The sequence below is a fragment of the Leptinotarsa decemlineata genome, unplaced genomic scaffold, assembly GCF_025532065.1.
Source record: "Leptinotarsa decemlineata unplaced genomic scaffold, Ldec_3_MD MMD2_tig00026282_RagTag_RagTag, whole genome shotgun sequence".
Lineage (NCBI taxonomy): Eukaryota > Metazoa > Arthropoda > Insecta > Coleoptera > Chrysomelidae > Leptinotarsa > Leptinotarsa decemlineata.
In genome coordinates, this window is record NW_027412668.1 from 9,414,830 (window position 1) to 9,438,249 (window position 23,420).

Sequence of the window (23,420 nt, forward strand, 5' to 3'; positions counted from 1 at the left end):
TCAAAATCTGTTTTTCCGTTAACCAGCTGTCGCACCCCTGCGAACGACAACCCTCAGAAGTCGAAACTTGTGCGACCTAAGGATTAACGAGGTCTTACCGTTTAACGTGTGATTCCTAACACGGGTTGGACGATAGTAAGTGAAGATCGATCGTTCAGACTAGGGCTTGAACCACCGACCGACACAGCAGTCAATTCGAGTGAGTGAACAAAGCACCACGCCGAACCGCTTGGCTACCGACCGACCGAAATAGGAGAAAGATTTCTGAAACAAGAATGAAGAATGTTGTGAGACAACATGAAAATGATATTTGTTTCATACATTTATTGAATGAAGAATCGACCTAGGTATCAGTTTTCAGTATAGAGTCGTGTCATTATTTTATATAGTAATAAACAAAAATTATACTCTCCGCGGTCAGACATTGGCCACCAACCATTTCAATTCAGTGTTCTTATTGGAGACATGGTTGAATTTTCTAAGTGAAAATATAAATTGAACAGAAACTTTGGACTTTCTGAATGCGATTTTGCTTAAAATTTGTAGATAGATTTCCATAGAAAACATCTCCATAACTGAGTCAAAGAACCAAAGTGTCAGTCAGCAGTTTACGTATTGCTTGTGGGAATAAGTCAACCTTAAACTATTGAAAGATTTTTTTGAGTAAATTCCTAACATGGGGAATGAATTTCAAATCAGAATAAAAAATCATACCTAAATTTGTATTACCTATTTTAATATTGATGTTTTTTTGACAGATTCCTTCTGATATGTTCATTGCCAAATAGCATCAGATGGCACTTATTATAATTGAGTTACAACTTATGCTCAGCTGCTGCTAGTTGCTTTTTTTATGATTCTCAAGCTATTAATATTTCTTCAGCAATTCCCTATTCTAATTTGTTGAATATACTCTGGAGCATTTCTCGTTGATCCTATCAAAGATAGATCATGTTCCTTTTCAGTGGACGGTAGCCTGTTGGGTTGACTTGGGTGGCTTGCTTCACAAACCTACCGTCCAATCCGTGTTAGGAATCACACGGTGAAAGGTAAGACCTCAATAGTCTCAAGCTTGCACAAGTTTCGACTTTTGAGAGTTCTCGTTTGTAGGGGGGCGACAACTGTTAAACAGAAAAACAGAACACAGTAGTATATCTACTGATCTTTTCAATCCGTTCGGTGATGTTCTGTAGAAAATTGAAATGTTCTCATTGTTCGTCATCGATTCGAGATTTCATCACTTACTACAAAAAATTTATGATTTATTATTTGGTTACTTTTATCACAATTTAAAAAGTGTTAACCCTGTCTTACTAAAAAAAAAATCAAAGCTGTGACAAGTAGTAAATTGAGTGGTCAAGAAAATCAGTTCGAAACATAGAGTGTCATTGATGGGTACTTAGTGGATAACTTGTTTCGAAAAAGTGGCTGGGTCAGTGCATAAAGTTGTGTTTTAAGCTTCGAGCTTTATTGTATTGTACCCCAATTATTGAAGAACCGTGAAAATTCCAAACAAGTTGACAAACCTTTCCGTTTTTTAAAGTTAGTGAATCTGAAGAGGACTCAATTGAGGAGAGTTCAATGAAGTTTTCCGAAAGAATTCACAAAATTAAAGATGAATGAACTTGTTGATTTGACAAAATTTTTAATTTCATCACATTGAAGTAGTACGAAAAAATTAGGGTGATTCAAAATATATTATGTCAATTTTTGTGATGGAAGACCTGATAATGGTTATCATATGGTCTGACTTTCTGAAGCAAAGAACATATGTACCATCGAGTAGGTGTCACATGGAGGTGATAGTCCTCCTGAATTTTGCTGAACCTTTCCTCCCTAGTTACTCGTGGAACTCTTCATAAACCATTGAGTAACTGAAGAACCGTGTCCTTAGTGAAAATATACTTGTGATAAACAAATCCAACTTTCCTCCAATCAAGAGCACAGTTTCAACCATTCTTAATTCTGTTAATCAACCTAGGTCATCTTAGAAACTTACCTTTCACCAAATGTTTAGATAGCAGAAGCAGAATCTGCATCAGTACAGAAAACAAATACCTCCTACGAAGAACAGCAAATGCATGAGCTCGAACGATGATTCACCGAATCGTGAAGCTTTTGAACCCTCATTTGGAAAGGTTGCTGAGGTGAGGAATCACGTATCTTGAACATTCAACAATCTCAATATTGCCTTTCAAATGGAATATCTCAAGTTTGCCATTATGGTTACCATAGAAGAGAATTTAGAAGGAGATCCAGAGCTGCACATTCTGGCCTGGAGGGGATCAGGTTGTTGGATGCAGATAGTACTCTGCAGCGAATCATCACAGGAAAACCAACTTGCCAAACAACACAACACATTTGTGTTGACCGAACATCGATCTGATTTTCACTGAATTGAATCAAATCTACCAAAGTTTGATATATTTGGTTGGGTTCGAACCAAAATGAACTGTCGTAGATTGAAGTGGAGATTTGAGTAGACCCACTCACTTCGATTCTACCTGTTTACCTATAAATTGAGTCTAATGAAAACCAGTTTTCATCAAATTATTTAGAACTAGTGAGAGTGTATTACCGGCAAGAGATTAATGAAAAATAAAAATGATAATAGTTAGGTTTCTTACAATACGACGATAAATTTATTATTCTGAATATTGATGCATAAGTAAACTTAAATACTTCAGAATTTCAAAAAAACTGGTCAATTCGGGTTAACAATCACATCTTTTCTGTAACAGAAAATGATGATGTCAGCTAAATGACGGCCAAATGAGATATTTTGATAAAACTATTGAAAAACATATACTTTTAACAGAATATAGAAATGTAGGCTTTCACGGCTGGCGTCATTGTTTTGGGAGATTTTCGGGTTTCGCGGTGGTTTTTTTCGGTCATAATCGCCAAACTTTTCGACTGCAACTACGGCAGTCCTCTTCAGTGACGCGGTCGAAGTACTCGTGACGTGTCAACTGAAACAACAGAATATTTTTATATTCGTACAATTGCATAATACGTACAATTGCATAAAGACACATGTGAAACTGTCACATTAGATGAACATTTTTACAAAAGTTATTGTCATAATGTTATCATTGTCTATTCGCAACCCATTTTTGAAATTGAACACGAAATGGCTCTCAACAAATGTGTTCTTTCTCCGTTCGAATCAACAAATTCTGATCAGTGCTGTGATACGAACAAAAATAAATTTTCGATTTGATGTTGGTCCTACAACAAAAAGACACACGTGGAAAAACAATTTTCCAAATAATCAAACAATAGCGTCGAAATGAAATTCATTGGATCCCAAAACAAATGAATGATTGGAAATGCAAACTTTGATCAAACAAAAATATTGGATGGCTATCTACGCTTCGGAATGAAATAATGATTGTTGTTACCAAAAGGCTAATAACAATGAACTGGAGTACCTATGAGTCCATATTATATTCGTTTCCAATTACAACGGTAGTTCGATTTTCAGATTGGCTTCAAATTATAGTTGATTCGATAATATGTTGTCATCAGATAAATACCCCCTGAATCCTATATTACAGTATACCATCAAGAAAATGATTATTTCATTGGCCTTCACATAAAAAAATCCATAGTAACTATAATAATCAATATTCAATATTCATTGCTACAAAAATATAACAGTTTGTGTACATACTTTGATGAATCAATAGTGAAAAAATTTTATTGAATCAAGCTTTCATTAACATGCTCGAAATAATTTATAAATCATTTCAAAGCCATCAATTTACTACTTCACACAATATTCATTATGAGAAAGTTTGTTCCAACATTTATAAAAAAACATACCGTAAAATGGGTTCAATATGTGCCACTTTTTCATGTTTTCATGTTGTTGCGAAAATAATGTTAGAAAAAATTAAATATATGACTCATAATCAAATGCCGCATCGTTTGCAAATGCATTACAGTGCAAGGAAGTAAGAAACGTCGTTTCACTTTTTATTGTCACAAATATTCATTCTTCAATGCATCCAGCTAACAATTCATTTGTTTGAATTATGCATTTGTTGGATACATTAAAAACGATTGTTCGCAAAATTTGTTCTATTTCAGATGGCACTTGATTTAAAATCTTACATGAATAAAATTGTTATTTGAATAAAAAACACTAATGAAATAACTTGAAGCTTTCATTGATTTCGAAGAAAAATATTGTTTCAGAGTATTGGAAAATGGAACGCCAATTTACTATATATTATGGTGAAAAATAATCTATATAGTTATAGTTCTACTCGGCAATGAACAAACATTTTTATTTAACAGTCAATGGAATTAGAGTTAAGTATTATTAGAGTAAATTCAACAAACGTTTCAATTTCGCATATAATTTTGATCTTTGAATGAAATGATAGTAATTTATATGACTTTTGAATTATAATGAAACTTTAAATTCACTTTCTAAAAGCAAGTTTGGGAATAAAATTTCAATGAATGAATTTGAATAACTGTCAAAGTTTTCCCATGAAACATTGTTGATAATGAAAATAGACTTTAGTTTGTTTAAAAATATAGCAAATTAACTTTCCATAATAAATATTTTTCTATGAATAATAAGATCGTTATATTTCAATTTTATTGAAGTGTTGAATATTTCCAACATTCACTTTAATGCATTCAATTTGAAATTTCGTTACAACTTTTGTGCAAAACATTCTCAAGCAAGTATTATTTTATTTCATCAATCTTTTTAAAAATCTAATTTCTGACAAATAATTAAATTTTTTGATGATTTAAAAAGTTTGTTAGATTTGAAAGATACATTTAAAACGATTGTTGATAATTTTATTTCAGCGCTGGTATCGAGAGGATTTATCAAGAATTTCAAGTGTTACATATGGCAACATGCTAGTTCATTTATAGTACGACAAAACGCCGTTCAACCGTGGCGCCGAATAAAAATTATCAACAATCAATTTAATTCATGTACCTACCTATCACTGAAATTCAACAAACGAAATGATTCAGCTCATTTCAAAGGAATGGCATGCCTTTTACTTTCTGTTGGTATTTTGTAAAAATGAATTGTTTTGATTGTTGCTTTTAGGTGATACATGAATTAAATTGATTGTTGATGATTTTTATTCGTTGCTGCGGTCGAACGGATTATTACCGTCCTATGACCAACACCATACATATGTGCAGTTGAGTAGTTCCACAAAAAATACGCCCGACGTCAGCGCCCAATAAAAATTATCAACAATTAATTTTATTCATGTATCACTGAAATTCAACAAACAAAATAATTCAGCTCATTTCAAATGAATATTAATAAAAAGCAAAACGACGTGTCACGCCGTTTTACTTTTTATTATTATCCCTTTTGAAAGAATTGAATCAATTTGTTCGTTGCATTTCAGTGATACATGAATTAAATTGTTTGTTGATAATTTTTACTCGTCGCTGCGGTCGAACGGATTATTACCGTACTATGACCAACGCCATACATATATGCAGTTATGTAGTTTTACAAAAATACGCCCGACGTCAGCGCCGAATAAAAATTATCAACAATCATTTTAATTCATTCATCACTGAAATTGAAAAAGAATTATCCAGCTCATTTCAAAGGAATATTAATAAAAAGTAAAACGGCGTGGCACGCCGTTTTACTTTCTATTGGTATGGTATGAATTAAATTGATTGTTGATAATTTTTATTCGGCGCTGCGGGCGGACGGAATATTGTGTTACTATCACTAGACTATCATATTGCCAGATTTAAAAATTCAGCTTCTGTGAGAATCCGCTCGACGCTAGCGCCGAATTAAAATTATCAACAATCGTTTTAATTCGAGTAACTTCCATTATCAACAAACAATTTTATTCATGTTTAACAGAAATTGCAGTAAATTATTCGATAGTTACAAAAAAAGTATTTATGACAAACATTCACTTCCAAAAATTTCAAACAATGAATCTATATTATAACTGTTCGCAATTTTTTATCAAACAAATCAATTCATGTAACATTTTATATCAAGTGTCATTTAAAATAGAACAAATTTTGCGAACAATCGTTTTTAATGTGTCGAACAAATGCATGAATCAATTAAATTCAAACAAATAAATTGTTAGTTGAAAAAATTGAGAAGTGAATATTTGTGACAATAAAAAGTAAGACGGCGTTCCATAAGGAAGTATAAAAATACTTTTAGTTATGTCCGAAACCTGATATATTTTTGGCACATTTTCAATCCAGCTATTTGGGTGACAATGTGCCATATCGGTTTTCAATACATATACAATAGAGAAGCACAACTGGCATGTTGTCACCTTTATCTTTTCACTCAATTAATATAGGGCTGGATAAATTTACACAGTTGTCTACAAAAAACGAATATTCTATGTAGAATTTGTATACAAGAGAAATGTATCGCTCAAGGGTGACACAAATAAAAACCAAACTAATAGCATCAAACACGAAATAAATGAAATTTTAATGAACAAAATATTCAAGTTGCGGTAATTCAGGAACTTTGAAGATTTCTTTCTTAGATATTTGACATGGATTTTCAACTTTTCCTTAAATGTCATCATAGAAATACCAAACCGCATTTGGTTTTCTGGGCCACTTTCAGTTTCCCCCACACTTTTCCATTGCTGAAATCACAAGTGTGTGCTCAGCCACTTCTTTTACTTGTCCTGAATACAGATGATTTTCGTACATAACGAGTACACATTACTAACTTTCTACACATTTGTGTCAGGAATTTCAGTGTCTGTATCAGATCGCTTGCTCAGTTGAGGTGAATAGGGACTTTGATCGCTTTCTGCATAAGAAACATGACCTGTACTGTCATTTTCGCTATCAGTTTCGTCATCAAGTCTTGTAACCCTTTGAGGAAAATTAGGTTATTCATGATGAAGTTGAAGGTTGATTCAAGCTCACTGGTAAATTATGAATATCTAGCGGGTTGATGTCGGAAGCTGTGATACTTTTCCCTGGAGGAACGTCAACTCTTCTTCTTTTCGGTCCTTGTAGACGTGATGGTCTGTCTCATCGAATTGAAGTGTTCAATAAATATTCCACCAATCAATGCTTTTACTGCAGGTAAGGCTTCAACAGTATACGGAAGCCAGCTATAAGATTTTGGGAACAATTTTCCTGTAAAATATCCAAGAGTTTTATCAACAGTCCTGGAAATCCATCTTTGGGAACTGTTATGCAGCGACTATTGCGAATTTTTTTTCCATTCATTTAAAATCTTTCTCCAGTCAATTTTAACAGGTCTAAAAATGCTAAATCTAGAGGTTGTAGCAGGTGGGTAGCGTTTGGGGTCAGAGCAATAAAGGATATGCCATTTTCATGGCAGAGATCTATAACTTTTGCATTTATATAAGAACTTAAGTTGTGCCACTGAATGGTACAATCCCACCCCACAAATTTGTGCTCTCATCTCCAAATTGTTATAATTCACAAAAATAAATTAGTATGCAATAGTTATTGAGGTTTATCATGATAAATGAATGGATTATCAAAATTATTTACCTGGATGTCTCAATTTGTTCCACAAACTTCTCATCACCAATGAGTATACAGACTTTTGGGACTAGTAGAAAATACGCGGCATTTATCAACGCCAAACTTCAATAAATAGCGGGAACCACGCAGGTCGGAATTGCGCCACAAGGTTGCAAAACTTGTATAGTCATCATATAAAGGATGGTTTACATAACCAAAGCATAACGAGCGCATGAATTTCAAATTTCTGTAGTAAGACACAATGGCATATTTTCACCTATGCAGGCATATTTTGACCCCGTTCTACGGTACTTTTTTTTAAAATATCTACTTATGTTAGAATCAAGTCACATATTTTACTTTGATTTATTAGCATACGAAATTTTGGCGACAAGCTTCAATATCATACGAATTATTTATTGTGAATACTGAAATAATAATATACAATGCAATACAATTTATTCACCAAATACAGGGTGTAACTGTATAAGTGTTAAACATTTAAGGTGATTCCTCATCGAAAAAAAGATAGGATCTTTCATATGAAGAAACTTAATTGGAGCATCCCTTGTTAAGATACAGCCCCTTAAAGGGGGTGGTACATAAGATTGCGTTTTCCACCCTTCACAACCATGGAGTAAACCAAATAAATGTCTGGCTAAGTGTCTTTTTGGTAGTACAAAACGTCAGGTTGATTTCAATATTGTAACTTTTTTAGTGCTTGTGAAAAAAATTGTTATAAAAATTTTATGTACTCCCTTTAAGGGGCTGTTACCTTAACAAGAGATGCTCCAATGAAATTTCTTCATATGAATTCTTCTTATTTTTCCGATAAGGAATCAGCTCCTTGAATGTTTTACACTTATTTAGTTACACCCTGTATTTAATTAGAGTGAATATAACTATTGCTCACAGTAAGAGGTGGCATATTTATACTGAGCGCCCAAAAGAAGATTTCCCTTGTGCATGGGCGAAAGTATTGTAGTAGTTTATAATCCATAAAGCGCTCTAAGAGCGGTGCCTGTGCGGAACGACAAGTTGAAATGTTTGAAAAAAAACTGGTCCGAGTTCATTTGCGCACTTTTCAAATACGGTGACGGGCACTTCATCAGGACCAGACGACTTGTTGATATTGAGCTGTCAAAATTCGCCTGACTAGACGTTGTCGAAAAGTAATTTTCAGCATTGTGACATTAGGCTGATAATGTGACATTAGGCTCCGTGAATAATAGACCGAGGTTCAGAAAAATTCATTTCATGACAATATATTATTGGATACACTATAATATTAATGCATGGGAATGTATGAATAAAAAATAGCATTGTCATCAAAACTAAACGTGTATGCAAAATTTCAGTTCTATCATTTGAGGACAACTGCTTTAAAATTCGGTCGCAAAACTGAACTGTCATTCATACCAAGCGAGTTGAATGCAAACTTGAAATGATTGAAATAACAATAGCTGGAGAAATAATAAGCAAAAAGAACCAGAAGAGTGAAATATTTTCTTGGGGGACTAAAGTGAAAAATACATTAATTTTTTCTATTCCTCCTGATACTCCTCCAAAACATGGTTTTAGAATGATTAATTACTTTTTCAGCCACCGAAAGTGGCTAGTTACAAATCTTATTCTCATCGTTTGAAAACACAAAACATTCATTTGATGCCGAATTATGAAATAACAGTACATAATCTATTAATTGCCTTTTTTTACCGTTCATTAAATGAGAAACGCAACTCCTGGTATTGTTCTGAAGGGAAAGGATCCAATCGCGGTTCTTTGATTTTCTCATTCCACCAAAGCATCAAAGAGACGGATGGTTTGGTATCAATTGTATTCACTGATTCTACGTTTCTTCGTTGTATATGAATCATCTTCACTTCTTGTCAGATCCTGACAGCAGAACATTTTTCAAATAGTAATCAATCATATTCAGGTACAAGAACATTTTTCAATTGATATGAAATCTGTTTGAATCTGTTGTTCCGTTAACCAGTTGTCGTCCCCCTATAACCGACAATTATCAGAAGTCGAAACCTGTGCGAGCTAAGGGCTAACAAGGTCGTACCTTTCAACGTGCGATTCCAAATAGAGAAAATTCCAATTATGTGCGATGATACATAAATACAACTGGAGCATTGATTCCCAAAATTGTCCAGGTGGACTCCCAGAGGCCAACGTAATACTCGACGAGGGTATACACTGGCGTGACCAAAAAATGATGGTTCGCAATTCGAAAGTGAGGGCCCAGATGATATTTTGAGAAGCTCAGCGACTGTTACATACGGAAACTTGAAAATTCCATCTTGAGAATAACGTGTCGAGACTTGCAAAGCATCGCCGCTGTCCGCAAGCTTGTTCAGACGTGCAAAGCGATCGAATTACAACGTGTGTGTATGCAAACAAACTTGTATGAACTTGTTTGATTGATCACCAATACAAATATTAAATACGGATGCCAAGGATCTGGTATCTGTAGAGTAGGGAGGGTGAGTGTAGACACACAACACTTTGGCCACATGTGACCCATTGTACATCCTCCCGAGGAGTCGTCCTTCTAGGTCATCGTTCATCCTGTCCTTTCCAGGAAGGTGAACAGGTCACTAGGAGACATCTCCTCCATATTGGCAGGTGTACGTCAAGACTCGCCAAACACACACTTTCTTTGGAGACCTTGAGGTGGCCTCCGGTAATGTTTTGGAAGGTGCAGCGATATTACTATCGTTGCGCAGCTTCTTCAACCTCCTGGGGTTCTCTTCGTGGAGGTGCAAAAGTGAAGAAGCTTTCTTGCAGGGGCAGCCGGTTCCTTGCCTTTATTCAAGGTAGGGCTCTTGACTCCCGCTGCAGAAAGTGTCTTTGCTGTAGGAGGTGCTCTGCCATGTCCAGCCTCATTGCAAGCGGTAGATTGGGGTGGACATTTATGTTCATTCCCAGCCACTGCCTTAGATTGAGGTGAACATTTCTGTCCAGCCTCGGGATTGGTTTTTGTTGTTCTGTTTTTGTGTTGTTTCATTCATGTGTGTTCTCAGAGTAGCAAGGGAAGAGGTGGTCACCTCTGGCAGAGTCTCGCATTACCAGAGGTGGGCTGATTACAAGGGGATTGTTCGTGACCGCATATCACATGCGGCCATTCAGCTGTCGGCACGATTCTTTACACCTCAGCTCGGGTAGGCTGGTCCACGGTGGCATGTTTATCAAAGGCTTTTGAGGGGTTTTAGTTCCCCTCACCCTATTTATTTCTGCCATTGACCAAAAGTCCAGCGACTCCATCCGTAAGACCACATTGGCTTCCCGGACAGAGCCTCCAGTCCTATGGCCGTTTCCCTATCCGTCACCTGGCGACGCACCCGATAGGTAGCCCACCCCAAGGATAACCGTTACTCATTTGTTTCTGGAATTCCGAGAATAATAGTGAAGTAAAGTAACTTTCTGTTACTGTTTGCCAGTTACTTTATAAATGTTCAATTTTAACTACATTACAATTGAATAATAGTGTAATCTGTTTAAAATCTGTTTTACCGTTAATCAGCTGTCGCCCCCATACGAACAACATCTCTCAGAAGTTAAGAAACTTGTGCGATCTAAGGACTAATGAGGTCTTGCCTTTCAACGTGTGATTCCTAACACGGTTGCAGAATCATTCCAGCTTCAATTCCAATTCTCACGGGAAAAATATCTGGTCGAGGCGAGAATCGAACCCACGGCCTTCCGATTGTGAGTCGGGCGCACTACCACCGCGGCCAATTCCATAATGATTACATACTTGGATGGATAAAACAAGGAAATATACTATTTTCATTTTTATCACAACGAATGGGGAGTTTTTTAAATGAAGTAAGTGAGAGTTGATTGATTTTTTGTGCTGTGAGTAGATATCAAAGAAGTGAAGTTGGATGGAATCACTTTTTTGATTGTCCAACTTCATTTTTTTGACATCCAATCACGGCACAATCAAATGAATAATTATTCAATCAATTTTTTATTCGAAAACTGCTATTTCTTGGTTGGAACGCAGCTGCAATGCAAATTCATATATTCAGATCTGAATCTCCACTTTTTTGTTGGATTATTGCAGAAATGTTGCTTCAGGGGGAACTAGCAAACTTCTGAAAGTGGTATGTGACAAAAAAAACGTTTGGGAACCTCTGATCTAGAGTTCCACTCTTCACTGAACTATTATCAGTAAAAAATAAACTTCAACAATTCCTCCAGTATTCCGAAAACGTAATTTTTTACTTTTTACGCAACAACAACAAATGATACAGTTAGTGAATTCGGGCAAAACACAATATCGTCTCAAGGGAACTATCAGGTTCATCGGTCATCTTTCGTGGTGAAATACAATTTTCTGTTTGACAAGATGAAATAACAGAAATTTCATTTTGTCATTTTGAGAAAGAATGAAATGATAATATCAACTAGAAAATATATTTTCTTGGTGAGATGTTATCGGAGTGAAGGACAACTGTAGGATTAAAATATATATCTTGCATTAATGAAGAAGTGAAACCTCTTTGGATGCATTTGTGATTCAAAGATGACCCGGTAGTTATTTTGGATTCCATTATGGACGAAGGGAGAGAAAGAAGTTCATCTAATCAATCAATTAGAGACTATACACTTGTTACTCGTAGTTACGCCATGAAATAGCAATGTATCTATACCATAGTATGATGTGTAAAACTTGAATATTTGTTATCCTCACAAACAAGTATGAACTTCCATGGTCTGTCTGAATGCGGTTGTTTGTTTCTTAATTTATTTGTCTATCAATGCGGGAATGTATGACATTGATATTTTATTTTTTTTAGCTATTACAACAAATTGTTTTACGTGACTAATTGTGATTGTGTTATTTGTAACATTATTTTATTTTTTGTATTTGTTAATTTAAACACACACAGGGTTAAACCCTCGGTGGATTTGCAATTTATTCATCATTACCTTCAAGATGTTAATTCTATTTTGTATGCAACATGGATGAATAAATATTATCATTATTATTATCATCGTAGTGTGCGCTGGTCAGGCCCTATCCCCCGAAGCCCCGATACATTCGGGAGGGCGCGCCAGCATAATCAACCAATGACCACTCCCCACACCGTGGGGTAAGTGATCATTGGGTCCGAGAATCATGTGCCCTGAGCAAGCGCAGTGAGCCAAGAATGACAGCCTTCTGCATCTGTGCGGCTAAGATTTCTGCCTTAGTGCGGCAAGCCGGTATGATTTTGAGATTCGAGAGTAGAGAAGACATCATTCCACCAAGGACTCCAATAATCAGAACAACCATCTTGACAGAGTGATCTGGATGGAGTCTGCGGAGTTCGAAGAGAAAATCTCGATATTTTATCCGTTTTTCCTCCTCTTTTCTGACGATATTCGTCTCGCTAGGAGCTGAAAACTCCACGATAAATATCGTTTTGCTCTGGTGGTCGAGAAGGACCACATCAGGCTTATTAGCCTGTATGAGCCTGATGGTGGGGAACGAATAGTTCCAATAAATTCGGCACTTCTCGTTCCTCACAACGGATTCAATATCCCACGGAGCGTAGGGAAACACCGGTGTCTCGTCAATACCATAAGAGTGCCGTAGATAGTGATATAACACTCTTAGGGCCGCGTTATGTCGATGGATACAGGACGAGACCGCATATGCTGGACATGCTGGTAGCAAGTGCATTAGGGTCTCGGGCCTGCACCTTGTGTCAGGAACCTCTATACCCATCACGCGACTGCGGTAGACTAAGGTGTTGGAGACACCATCCTGGCAAGCCATGATGAACCCCTCAGTTTCCGACTTCAGCCCACTCGACCTGAGAAAAGCGAAGGTCAGGCGCTTTGATAAGCCAAGGTCTCCAATGTTATTGAAGAAGACCCAATGCATTGGCTCATCCTTGTGTTTTCGCAGAAGTAAGGTGATCTCTGCGGCTTTTATCTGAGCTTTTCGCTTTTCAGGTTCCAACTCGGTGACAGAGTTGTGGTCACCTCGTTCAGTGTAGAAAACTATACCGAGTTCATCAGCTGCTCGGGTAGCTGCCCTACATAAAAATGATTCAATTTCTGCTCTCTCATGGTCAGGGGCCATGCAGAGAAGGGGATCCAAACTCCTGACGACTTTACAGGCTGTATCCAGCACCAATCTGTCATATAGACACTCCAAACTCGAAAGTTCACGGCCTACCTGTTGTCGGGGGAAGTAAAACCGTGAAACGGACGATTTGGGATGCAAACTTCTATAGAGATGCATCAGTTTTCGGGTCTTTACGTCGACTTGATACAGCTCTTCCCGAGTCCACTTCACTACTCCAAACGAGTAGAGTAGAGATTGGAACGGCAAGCATATTTGTTGCAGCAACTTTGTTCTTCCCCAACAGTTCAGATGACCAGATCTGTCGAAGTTTGTGCTGATACTTGCCGCGGAGAGATTTTTTTACTGCTTTTACCTCTTGTGAGTGGCGTTGTTCCACCCCGAGGTGAGTATACGTCTCTCCGGATGGTGTGATATGCTTTCATCTACGAGCAGTACATCCTCTCCGTAGTCCCCGCATCGTCCTCTTTTGAGATGGACCATTGCACATTTGTCTATCCCGATCTTCCACCACCCTCAAGGACTGATGGAGATTCTTCTCTACAGTTATTATTATCATTATTTTTTTCTTCACCGTAGTGTGCGCTGGTCAGGCCCTATCCCTCGAAGCCCCGATGCATTCGAGAGGGTGCGTCATCATTATCAACCAATGACCACTCCACTGAAATAGAAACCTCTCTCGAAACAGATAACTTCATGTAAATATTGAATTGAACGAAAAAAAAACTTCCGAAACTTTTCTTTCAAATGAATACTAAATCATACAAACACACTATTTTTATTGAGTTTGTATTCCAAACATGCATTATGGAATAGAGCTACATATCACTCGTAACATTGCTACACAATATAGTAGATGAAAGAGGTAAAATTTCACTTACATGGAACACTGTCATCCTCAATGCTGGACATCTGGTGTTTCGAAATAATACACTTGCCCAATTACCTCTTCAGCACCAATCTGGATAATATCATGAGATGAAGATGAATACATTCATAAAATTACGACGGAATTATTAAAATCTACTCATGTCGTCGATGATAGTACACAATGACATTCATTCGCTCATTTGATCGGATCCCATTTTTTTGTATGAAGATAGGGGAGAAGAAAGTTAAAACATTTCTTTCCCATTACTATGAAGTAGTAAACTGGAACCCAAACACAATGCATTAACAACTCAACACCTGACATCACTGTTTCGACACACCATAAGTATCATCAGTGGTGCTAGGCTAAAACAGAAACGCATGGCTTGACTCAACTATCCTTGAATGACAAGTATCAGTAAATGAAGGCATATTGTGACGCTTTGCTATAGTATATGTATCGTATAGCAATCACGTGTCGCGGTTTTGTGAACTTTCAAGTGTAAATATCACGTCAAAATGTGTTTTTTGAATATGTTATGAGTTCTGAAGTGTATCGGAAAATCTATTACCACATTCCTGTGATATAAAATTTCATTTTGTCTGGAACCAATCGAATATTAACGTGGTTAGAAGTCTGGAGATTAGAGCACCGGCGGGCTAAATCGATTACGGCACTGGTTACTAGCAGGGTTGTCTAGATTTTCTAACTAACTTCTGATTGTGGCTGGACTAGCCATTTTCGAATACTCCATGACTTGATTCCAGTGCGTAATCAATTGCAATTCATCCCTCGAAACGTAATTAACGATTTTCACTGACTCCGCATATTCAATCCACCTCTTCCAGACAAACTCGTAAATCACTCTGATCAGTAGATTTCATCATTTGCTCGAATCTTTAAAAAATTATCCTCCGAAAAATTCACCGGAGCCGTCTGAAATAAATCAATGAGTCTCCCGCAAAATATCGCGGTCTCATTTTACGATTGAACAATTTGAGGTCGTGATTTGCATAGGAAGTTAAAAACCCATTTTTTCCGCTAAAGACAAAACCTTCCACACTTCATTCTTCTTCGAGCCATTGTTACATTGAAAATTGAGACAAACTGCCGGACTGAAAGAAAGTAATTCTAGAATCGATTGAAATATGTTGCAGTTTGCCAGGAGCAGAAGCTTTAATATCGCATTAATTACGAGAATTTGCTGAAGATTCGGGAAAAGAAAAGGTTCAGCCGGCAGATGTAATATTGCCTTACCCACACTGACAACTCTGATTTATTGTACGACATTAATTCTTCTTAATTACTTGAATAATTCTGTTCGTCTCTATCTGATTCTAATTTATCATGTAAATTCTGATTCTTTATTTTTGACTTGGCGGGTTTTGTAACAATGGAAATCGAGCCGGCTGGAAATTACGGTGGAATTATCTTTCATGAGGTAGAAGATAAATATTCGGCTGGAGTATATCCTACGGTTGATATTGATGTTTTTTCAACAAATTCACTATTCTCCAAAAAGATATGGATAATGAATCAAACGTTCATTTATTCAAAGGCAAATAAATTACTCTATATTGAATATTGAGAAAAATAAATTGATGGATGTAGCCATTACTACGTGGTAGGAAATCATAATATATATTATATATAATAATTGACTTAATCCTTAGGCTTAGTGATCTGGAGTACACTCCACATCCTGAGTCTTCTTTGGTTTTTGAGCCATCTGTATAAATCCGTATTGCATTTGTAGCATCTGACTCTGTGTTCTGCTTAATTTGTATTTTGTAGGGTTTATTAAACACAAACCTGGGTTCAATTGCATCACTTGTTGCCTGCAGCAGAGGTTGCGCAGTAAGCGCTTCCCGCCATAGGCCCAGCCTCAATTGACCCATTCCTACTTCGAGGTTCACACCAGCCGTGCACAATCGTACCATGGCCATTAACGCAACCTCCTCAACGTACAGATCCAGAGGGGTCAGACCCGTGATTAATTCCATTGCCGCGGTTGGTGTTGTTCTCATGTTTAAACAAGCCAGTCGCTGTACTTGATATAATTTTTGGATGGCCGTTGCTTGTAGAATCTTCGGTCCCCATGCAATGGCTCCATACGTTAACATAGGTCTTATTATTGCAGTGTAGATCCAGGCGACTACACGGGGTGAAAGACCCCATGCGCGTCCCACTGTCCTCCGACATTGCTAATAAGCCACGTATGCTCTTTTTGCTCTACTCTGTAGATGAGAGTTCCATGTTAGCTTCTTGTCGAGGATAGTACCTCTTCTCTTCAGAGAAGTTTAGGTTGCTTTTGAAGATTTCGGGAGGTTTTAAGCCCGTTGAACTTCTTTTCCTGGTGAAAAGGACCATCTCAGTCTTCTTGGGATTGATCGACAGTGAGTGTTCCTTACACCTTACACCTATTCAGAGCTAGAAAGGCTCTTAATATTCCAACCAGGTGTGGCATAAGAGTGTCCAGTCCCCACTGAAGTAGGGCTGACTTGTACCGTCAGGCCCTGGTGACTTGAAGGGGAAGAAGCCCGATATAGCCCATCTTATTTTATCCTCATCAATTACTGTACTAGCATATTGCCAGTTATATTGTGAGGGTGTTATTGGTACATCCGTCCAGTTTGCCGTTCAAGGAAAGACAGAACCTGGGAAGTGAGTTTCCATAAAAATCTCAGCACTCTCCTGGAGGTTGGTGGCTTGTCGCCATTTTCCCTCGTCAGGATGCCGATAGTCTTATGGTGGTCATTTGAGAGTGCCTTCTGTAGCCTAGAAGCTAGTGGAAAGTCTTCGACTGCCTCACAATAGGCTCTCCAGGCTTCTCTTTGCTTTCGTCTGCAGACTTTTGTGAACTCTCTGAGGTTGGCTTGATATATAACCCAGTCCTCTTCGAGTCTTGTACGTTTTGCCTTATTGAAGGTCGTTGTCGCTGTCTTCCTGAGGTGTTCCAATTCAGGGCACCACCATGTGTTGGTTGTGCCATGCGTTTGAACCATCCTCATCGGACAAGATTCCTTATAGGCAATGTCTATTTTGTTGTGGATAGATACTGTGTACCTTTCCAGTTCTTCATTGTTGCCAGGAGTCAGGACCTCTGTTTCCCGCAGAGCTCTTCTTATGAGTCGATTGTAGAGAGCTACAACCGTCCTCTTCGGGTCACGGGATTTTACAGTAGTCCTGAGATCCTGGCTTACCATATAGGTCAGCCAGCGGTGGTCTGACATAGAGATATGGTCCGAGACTTGCCAGTCTTGGATTTTGTTTGATATTTCGGCTGTCGTGAGCGTGATATCTATTAATGTTTGGCTACGGGCATTAATAAATGTTGGCTCCGTGCCTCTGTTCAAAATTGTTAGATTTTTCTGTATTATATATTCATATAGTGACTTACCTCGGGCGTTGATATCCTTGCTGCCCTAGCTCACGTGGTGAGAGTTTGAGTCGCAACCCAATTTGGTGGTATATATGTATGGTATATATGTAGTTAAGTTTTGAGTTGTGTTCTTCCTCAATGCTGAAAAATAGTTTTTGATTTATTTCGTTAATTTCTTTTGTTATTTGATCTATTCTTATTCCATTGTTTTGTTGAATGTTCAGTCCATCGTCAACGTATCTGTACCATTATCCTTTTTTATCATGTGTTTTTATCATTGGTAAAATTTTCTCATCTATGTTTTGCAGGTATATTTCGGATATAATGCTAGATAGTGGGGATCCCATCGCTAGTCCATCTGTTTGTTTATAAATATTTCCTTCAGATTCTAAATAATTTTGTTTGAGTATTGTATTTAGACTGTGTTGTGTTTAGACAGTCTCAATACAAGTTTGAATAAGTTTGAAAATATTCGTATAGGACGAAACTGCAGTAACGTTAGTTATGCAAATGAAAGTGGTAAAAAACATAGAAAGTTTCGTTTCTGTTTTCTTCATTGAGAAAAATAATTATTGGGATCAACAGGCATACTAGATTGGATCAATGAAAATAGTACTAATAAGATATAAACATGGAAACACATATAGAGAAAATTTTATTAAAGGACTTATTCAACAAAGTAGGGATCAGCTCAGAATAATCACGAGGCTGATAATACTGTAGTACAAAAGCATTCTCAATAAAATTCAAATATTCATATGGCGTGGTGATCTATGATACAGCAATGGTTGGAAGCTACATACTATTGGATAGTATGTAGCTTGTACTGACGGAATATAAAGTGTATTTTTCGAATAATAATAATAATCATATTTATTTGAAGTTCTTTATTAAATATAAATACAATAATAATTCAAATTGAAGGGTTATATTTTTAGGAGTAAAAAGCCAAAAACTTTCTTTTCCAAAAAAATAATGATTATTCAATCTATAAAAATAATAAAAAATCCACAAATGAGAAAAAAAACATGGACCGGAAGGGTACTGTTGATCTCAGTTCTAGCCTTGAAGAAAAGAAAACTAAATTAGAGAAAAAAAACTAAGAAAAAAGAAGAGAAAAAAAAAGAAGGAGATAGAGGAAAGACGGAGCGAAAACATGTTGAATGTTATAACTGGAAATTTTTCAGAAGTATAAAATCTACGAAATCAATGACTTTCTGATTGACCAGCGATGAGATATTTTTTGTAACAGCACTTGAATAAGTCAAAAAATTGAAATTTGGGGTAATGAAATCAATGCATGAATACTTTATTTTGAAGTGAAATTGACAGACAAAACTTTCAAGATGGCGACTGGGCGCCATCTGGGAAAAAATCTAATAGAAAGGGGGTCTTGTGACACATCATTTTGAAGCTTCTGACGAAAACTTCTCAACCATAGAATATGAAGTTAATATCTTCACCTACTACAAATGACGGTACATTTAATGATTTCCTAAAGACAAACACATTACTATTGATATTTCTATAAATATTTCTTTTCATCTGCCATATGGCAATTCCAACGAGTCGCGAAGGTTTGCTAAGTCATTTTTTCTTTATTAAGATGACAAACAATGTCAGTACGATGATGAACATCATTGTTCAGTTAGAATATTCTCATTTAGTTTTCGGTTTTCCTAATATCCAGAAAAAAATCAACGTTTGGGCAGGAATATTGAGAAACCATATTATATGACCTCTATTTATTGATCAAAATCCAACAGGAGAACTGTATTTGAATATGTGGGAAACTACTGTTAACCCTCTCATCACTGAAATCGTCGAAGCGTATCCTAATGAATTCGATATGGATATTGTATTCCAACAAGATGGAGCACCACTACATCACTCCAGACAGGTAAGATACTATTTGTATACTACTTTTCTTGGTCGTTGGATTGGCCGACGTTCTACAGAATATCCAGACCGCTCGCCAGATTTGACACCTTTGGACTTTTTTTATGGGGCTATTCGAAGCCTAAGGTGTACGAAACTGAACCTGCTTCAATATTGGATATACTGCAGAGAATAATGAATATTTGTAGAGATATTGACCTTCCTTTGTTCAAAAATGTTCGACGTGAAATATAGGATAGGCTGTTCATATGTCGAGAAGTTCAAGGCAACCATTTCGAGCATTTTTTGAACTGTCCTCCAGCTTATTACCTCCTATTATATAGTTGAATGTCATTGTATTCAGACAACTATTAAAGGGTTGTGAAGTATTGGTCAGGAGCTTCAAAATGATGTGTCACAAGACCCCCCTTTCCATTTAACAATTTTCCCAGATGGCGCCCAGTCGCTATCTTGAAAGTTTAATCTGTCAATTTCACTTCAAAAGTATTTTAAATTTTTTGAGTTGACCCATTGAAAAAATGAAAGGTGGAGGGGACATTGAAGTAGGGATCAGCTCACAGTAATCACTAGGGTAATAATACTATAGTACAAAAGCATTCTCAATAAAATTCAGATATCTATGGGTACTGATCTATAATACAGCAATGGTTGAAAGCTATATGATATTGGATGGAAATAACAAGTTCAATTTGATATCCAGATAAATGAATCCATTGTTCATTGTTGATTTTAACGGCTATAGACACTATGAACGGTTTATGTTTTATTAGCTACATCTTCACTGGTTATAATTTTTTCGATAGAGTACCTACTTTGTGAGTTATTTGCAGAAAATCTTCTTCAAATGTAGATTTATTGAATAACTGAAATAATAAAGCTTTCTTTAGCAAATAAATGTAAATTTATTGAATTTCAGTAAAAATTCCATAAGAACAAAACTCACTCGCGGTAATATCTGACGAAATATCATCCCCGAAAAGAGGTAGCATTGAACCTCAGGGTAAATGTAACCCCTGAATATAGGGTGAATTTTGAAGTAAAGGATAGGACGAACCTGAATAGACTGGAACTGAATAGACTCCAACTACTGTAATTTGGTAAATGGGCTATACTTATATGATTCAGATAAAAAAAAACAAAAATTCCTGAGCATAGGTCAGGTAATAATCCCAAGCCTAGGTGGAATCGAGCCGACCTTCATATAGCGAATAATCAAATGGGTAGAACGAAACAACTGGATAATCATACGACCAAAAATGTTATTTTGACGTGAAAATAGTTGAAAATTCGGGTTCATGTTCAAATCTTATGTTTCTGGCGTGTTGAATATGGATCAAGAATTTTACATCTCACAAAAATGATATGTAACAAATGAAAGTTTCCACCATCTGTTCGTGAAAATACAGTCATTCGAAAATTCACTATTTTCAAAAAAAAAATTATTGGTTATTCACGTCATTTTTTTGAGCTGCATACTGACGACGACTCATACGAACAATTCATAAGTGTGAGCTAATGAGACACATACTGAATCTGATGAAAACCTCAAAATGAGTATTCTAAGTGAAAATCACCGTATTTTCATTTTTCCCCAGCTCCAGTAACTGAAAAGTTATTCACCTGAGAGTTTGGGCAGTTGCTATCATCACTTTTCCTGTTATTTTGATTGAACGGCAGTTCAATCAATAAAAAAAAGTATTTTCAGTTTCAAAATAGATCATCCCTCCATTCATCCCCTCGTGGGTTGTATCTATCCTGGTCAAGATGATCCACAATCAGATCACATTTCGAACAGATTAGGAATTTATTGACCAGTGCTGAAGCCTTTTCTACTGCTGCAGGTCATAAAGATGATGAAAGATTTATCAGGATTCTTTCTCCAACCGAACCAAAATCGTACCTTCCGTTACACATGTAGTAAGTGTTAGAGCATGAGTAGAGGGTTGGAGACCTCTTGTATGTTCGTAGTTTGTGGCGCAACTCCTGTAGGGGCAAGTTCCCATTTTGTCTACATATTTGCCTTCTTAGCCGGAGAGATATCAAAAACATAACATTTTTCGAATCATCCAGACTCTCGTCAAAGTTATCTCAGGTTGAAGGATTATGCTTGAGTTTTCTTCCGTCCAGATTTCAGAATGGAGATGTTGGTAGTCCGATCAAAAGCTTCAAGAGGTATATCTCTTAATCAACAAATATAACTGAACAGCGTTCCGCAGACAGTGCATTAGGGCTGATGATGAAGACTTTTTTAGCATCCTTCGCAGCTTGTGTGACATGTGGCATATCTAACTACTCATAACTTGGCACTCACCATACCGATTGCACTTTTTCTGTTCTACACGTTTTGTGCTCTGCTGCGTTATCAGGTAGATGTCGACTACATCTACAGGACTGGCGATTTATATAAGTCAAACAAATGTCAAAGAAAGTAATATCGTGTCACCTCTCATTTCTATCGGCACCAGTTTGTTTATTCAGATCAAAAATTGGAGTGTAGGGAATTCTTTGTTTTATTGTGAAATATGGTAAATTTTTGTATGGCTATATTCAAGAAACTGATAGTCATGAAACTCCTGTTCAAGTATCAAATCTCAACATATTCATCATGAAGTAAAAATACATAATTATTGTCAAAAATTGAAAAAAGTATCGGAATTTTGCTACTTCAACCTAATATTTCGTTGAAATTCTTCAGATTCAGCATCCCGAACAGCACCCATGAATTTTTCAAGAAGAGGAATGAAATGCATAAGTTTCGTCCATAATCATGGTTGAAAATTAATGAAAATAGAATCATCTACTTTTCAGCCAAGACCTGTGTGAATATTTCCTGCTATCAACTCGGAATCAGCATTGACCAAATCCTCTACAAATACATTCCAAATCCCTTCAGTGTCTTGTCCTTCTTTGATTCGAATTCACGGGTATTATGGTTTTTATTCTGAAACATATGGTCCCGAACTGGTTGAGTGGCCTCATTCGGGATAGAGACCGCAGATAAAGTAATTTGAATAATTGATATTTCAGACCGACCAAAAATATTCCGCTCCAATGGCACATTCGCTTTGAACTTTTTTCTCTTCGGAAATTCAATACAGCAAATTTTCTATTCTCGTTAATTAGATTTGCGCAACGATAAACAAGAAAAACAACAAAAATGAAGTTAGTTTTTACTGCTTTATTTTCTGTCGTCTGCGATGTAGGAGTTGGAAACTATGGGTACGAAAAGATGTGTAGATCATGCAAAAAAGTGACTTTTTTTGCATCATTTAGACATCTGTATAATGAATCGATATTTTGGAATTGACTCCTTTTTTTCATTGGAAGATAGAAATCCAAAACTCCTTTAGATTCGAATGAACACATTCACTATTCACAGAAGCGAGTCCTTCGGAGCAATCTGAAAACACTGCAAAACTGATCGAGGATACGAAAGGAATCCTTGTGGTGTACTTGAATGCTCCTTTGTATTCGTTAGGTGAACAGTTGAGGAAATATATACTCATATTCAATGAAAAATTCAATTTCAAATAGAGAAAATATATATGAAATGCAACTACAAGAAATGAAATTGGAATGATTTGTTTACTCCTTGAATAATACTTTTTGTTTCTTAAAGAATAGTAGGGGTATAATTGTAAAACCTGGGTGCCAAAAACGCGATATGTCTTCTT

At 36.6% G+C, this 23,420-nt stretch overlaps 1 long non-coding RNA gene across 1 annotated transcript in view; it reads right to left on the reverse strand.

Annotated features, from left to right (window-relative positions):
• LOC141484652 (uncharacterized) overlaps positions 1 to 7,744 on the reverse strand; it is a 39,202-nt gene extending 31,458 nt beyond the window's left edge. Inside the window, exon 1 of the long non-coding RNA XR_012466726.1 lies at positions 7,531 to 7,744. This is a non-coding gene — a long non-coding RNA (uncharacterized lncRNA). The remainder of the gene's footprint in view (positions 1 to 7,530) is intronic.
• Between the last annotated feature and the right edge of the window lie 15,676 nt (positions 7,745 to 23,420).